At 41.3% G+C, this 4,474-nt stretch overlaps 1 non-coding gene across 1 annotated transcript; it reads left to right on the forward strand.

Moving 5' to 3' along the window:
• The first annotated feature begins 3,926 nt into the window (after positions 1-3,926).
• LOC148878904 (small nucleolar RNA R71) lies at positions 3,927-4,033 on the forward strand. The gene has a single exon (XR_016106227.1). It is a non-coding gene; the product is annotated as a small nucleolar RNA R71 (small nucleolar RNA).
• The last annotated feature ends 441 nt before the right edge of the window (positions 4,034-4,474 follow it).

Genomic DNA, 4,474 nt, shown 5'->3' on the forward strand with positions numbered 1-4,474 from the left:
ATCGGGAGAATAGCTTCTTTAGGAAGTATACCACCCTTCTTGAGTCATTTGTGGGTAAAGCCATGGCTTCTACCGATTTGGATACATAGTCAACTGCAACGAGGATGTACTTATTCCCAAAAGAATTCGGGAAAGGTCCCATGAAATCTATACCCCAAACATCAAAGATTTCACAGATTAAAATATTGGGAAGGGGCATTTCATTCCGTCGGGAAATGTTTCCCGATCTTTGGCATTTGTCACATGTGGACACATACCTATGGGCATCTTTGAAAAGTGTGGGCCAATAAAAACCTGATTGCAAAACCTTGGCTGCAGTGCGACTAGCTCCAAAATGACCTCCTGCTTCTTTATCATGGCAAAATTGGAGTACCGACTCCATCTCCTCCTCGGGGACACATCTCCTTATGATCTGATCTGCACACAATTTATACAAAAAGGGTTCCTCCCACAGATAGTATTTTACATCAGAAAGGAATTTCTTTTTTTGTTGATATGAAAGGTTAGGAGGAAGGACTTGTGCAGCTAGATAATTAGCAAAATCAGCATACCAAGGATATGAGTATTTCTGTATTGAGTACAACTGCTCATCCGGAAATTCTTCTCGAGTGTTGCTGGTTATCTCCTCTTTTGAACTTGCCGTGTCCAACCGGGACAGATGGTCAGCAGCTAGGTTTGCAGCACCCTTCAGGTCTCTAATCTCAATGTCAAACTCTTGCAATAAAAGGATCCACCTGATCAGTCTTGGTTTTGAGTTTTGCTTGGTAAGCAAGTGCCTTAATGCCGAGTGATCTGTGTGGACAACAACCTTGGATAATATCAGATATGAACGAAACTTATCAAGTGCAAATATTACTGCTAGCAGCTCCTTTTCTGTTGTGGTGTAATTGAGTTGGGGTCCAGTCAAGTTTCTGCTAGCATAGTAAATTGGCTGAAAATGTTTGTTCATTCTTTGTCCTAAAACAGCTCCTATAGCAAAATCACTCGCATCACACATTAATTCAAATGGGTGGGTCCAATCTGGTGCTACCATGATAGGCGCATGGATCAATTTGTCTTTCAAGATGTTGAAAGCATGAAGGCATTCAGTTGAAAATTCAAAAGGCACTTCTTTCTTAAGCAAGGTAGATAATGGCTTGGAAATTTTTGAGAAATCTTTAATAAACCTTCTATAGAATCCGACATGTCCTAAGAAACTTCTTAAAGAACGAATAGATGTTGAGGTTGGCAATTTTTCAATTGCCTCCACCTTGGCCTTGTCGACTTCTATACCTCTTTGAGAGATCTTGTGTCCAAGCACTATGCCTTCTTGCACCATAAAATGACATTTCTCCCAATTCAACACAAGATGTGTTTCTTTACATCTACTAAGCACCTGTTCCAGATTATTCAAACATAAATCAAACGAAGAGCCAAAAACAGAAAAATCATCCATGAAGATCTCAATAAATTTTTCAACCATATCAGAAAATATAGACATCATACATCGCTGAAAGGTTGCTAGGGCATTGCATAACCCAAAGGGCATCCTTCGGTATGCAAAGGTTCCATATGGGCAAGTAAAAGTGATCTTTTCTTGATCTTCTGGTGCAATTGGTATCTGGTTATACCCTGAATATCCATCCAAGAAACAATAATACTCATGCCCGGCTAGCCTCTCCAACATTTGATCCATAAATGGGAGAGGGAAATGGTCCTTCCGGGTGGCTTCATTTAATTTTCTATAGTCAATACACACACGCCATCCGGTAACGGTTCTAGTAGGGATGAGTTCATTTTTCTCATTTGGAACAACAGTCGTACCCCCTTTCTTGGGCGCAACTTGCACAGGGCTTACCCAAGAACTATCAGAAATAGGATAAATGATCCAAGCATCTAACAACTTAATTATTTCAGCCTTTACTACTTCTTTCATGTTGGGGTTCAGGCGCCTTTGGGGTTGAACGGAAGGCTTGCTGTCTTCTTCCATCAAAATTCTGTGAGTGCAGATTGATGGATTAATGCCTTTGATATCTTCTACCTTCCAAGCTATAGCATTTTTTTGTTCCCGCAGCACTCTTAATAATTTTTCTCTTTGTAAGGGATTCAGCGCTGCGGAAATTATCACGGGGAGATCTGATGGTTCGTCAAGGAAAGCATACTCTAAATGGGATGGTAATTGCTTCAGTTCAAGGGTGGGGGTTTCTTGGGGTGATGGCTTACCTGATGGTCCAGGCAGTTTGCCTAAGTTCTCTAATTTAAGAAACCCCTTTCCCTTGAATTGAGGTTTATCGTTCAGGTATGCTATCCTGAGGTTTATTTTTTCATTTTCTCCTTCTTCAAGTTCTCCCTACTGGAGGCAGAGTTCAAGAGGATCAGTTATTCTACTTACCTGGAATCATTCATCAATTGTCAATTCAATGGCATCAATCATAAAACAAGAATCATCACTAGAGGGTGCATGTTTCATAGCATTAGACATTTTAAAAATTATCTCCTCATCTTGTATCCTAAGGCTGAGTTGTCCTTGTTGAACATCAATCATTGCTTTCCCGGTAGCCAGGAAAGGTCTCCCTAGGATAAGCGGGACCTCCACATCTTCTTGCATGTCTAATACAATGAAATCAACTGGAAAAATGAATTTGTCAACTTTAACTAACCCATCTTCTATGATCCCCCTAGGATGTCTAATGGATCTATCAGCCAATTGTAATGCCACTCTAGTGGGTTGGGGTTCATTCATCCCCAATTTCTTGAAGATAGAATATGGCATTAAATTGATGCTAGCTCCCAGGTCACATAAAGCTTTTTCAATTTTTAAACTGCCAATGGTACAAGGAATAGTGAAACTCCCAGGATCTTTGAGTTTCTGAGGCAGCTTGTTCAGAAGGATAGCAGAACATTCCTCATTTAATGCAACTGTAGCCACATCTCCCAGTTTCCTTTTGTTTGCCAATAATTCCTTCAAAAACCTTGCATAGTGTGGCATCTGGGCTAAAGCATCAGCAAAATGAATATTAATATGTAAACTTTTAAATATTTCAAGAAACTTACCAAATTCCTTCTCCAATTTTTGTTGCTTCAGCCTGTTAGGGAATGGAACTTGTGGTTGTTGGTGCATCCCTTGTTGTGCTTCTGGTTGTTCCGTCTTCTATTGTCTGGTCCCAAGACTTGTTTCTGCATTGGGTTCAGCCCAATTCTTCTTTTCTACCTCAGGCAACTCTTTTCCACTCCTTAAGGTAATAGCTTGCACCTGCTCTTGTGGATTCACTTCAGTGTTGCTTGGAAGAGTTCCTGGCAGTCTGGAAGAGATTAATTGTGCCAATTGCCCCACTTGGTTTTCCAGGTTTTTGATTGAGGCTTCCTGGTTCTAGAACCTAGTTTCTGCACCTGCTATAAATTTTGTCGTTAGTTCCTCCAAATTGGATTTTGGTTCAGGCTGATGATAAGTCTGGTGGAACGGCTTGGAAGTATGCTGATTTGGCCAGGACTGGTTTGAATGTCCCCTCCATCCTGGATGAAAAGTATGGTGACTCTGGTAACCCTGCTATCTTGATGAATTGCTGACATAGTCAACTTGTTCAGTAGATGGTCTGAACTGATTGCCAACTTGGCAGTCTGTACTGATGTGGCCTCCCCCACACAATTCACAATTAAGAGGCCGCACATGCATGGCAGCTATCTGCATTTCATCTATTTTCTTACTGAGTGCTCCTATTTGTGCAGATAGTGTTGTATAAGTGTCAACATTATGCAAGCCTTGCTGCTTCCTAGTTTGAGTTCTTTCTGAATGCCATTGATAGTTGTTGGCTACCATTTCCTCAATAAGTGCATGGGCAACCTCAGGAGTTTTATTATTTATGGATCCTCCGGCTGCAGCATCTAATATGGTCTTATTTGAGTCAGTAAGACCATTATAGAAAGTCTGCACTTGCAGCCAAATGGGAAGGCCATGGTGAGGAACTCTCCTTAACAGCTCCTTGTATTGTTCCCATGACTCATATAAAGATTCCCCCTCTTGCTGGAAAAAAGTAGTGATGTCATTCCTCATTTTAGCAGTTTTAGAAGGGGGAAAATATTTAGAGAGAAAACGGCTGGCCATTTCATCCCATGTGGCTATAGATCCTACCGGTAATGAGTTCAACCAAGCTTTGGCTTTATCCTTCAAAGAAAATGGGAATAACCTCAGCCGGATGGCATCATCACTTACCCCATTGTGTTTGAAGGTGTCACAGATTTCCAAGAAGTTAGCAATATGGGCATTCGGATCCTCATGGGCCATACCACAAAACTGAACCGTATTTTGTATCATTTGGATTATGGCCGGTTTAATTTCGAAGTTATTGGCAGCAATAGTTGGCCTGATAATGCTGGAGACAGTCCCGGTGAGGGTGGGCTTGGCATAATCCATCATAGTTCTTTGTTCAGCCATTTCTTGTGCTTCTTGTCTGACTTGCCTAGCAGCTCTCAAACGGACACGGAGAGTCCGTTCAAT

The sequence above is a fragment of the Nelumbo lutea genome, chromosome 1 (assembly GCF_056320005.1).
Source record: "Nelumbo lutea isolate HS-2025 chromosome 1, American lotus-T2T, whole genome shotgun sequence".
NCBI classification, from domain to species: domain Eukaryota; kingdom Viridiplantae; phylum Streptophyta; class Magnoliopsida; order Proteales; family Nelumbonaceae; genus Nelumbo; species Nelumbo lutea.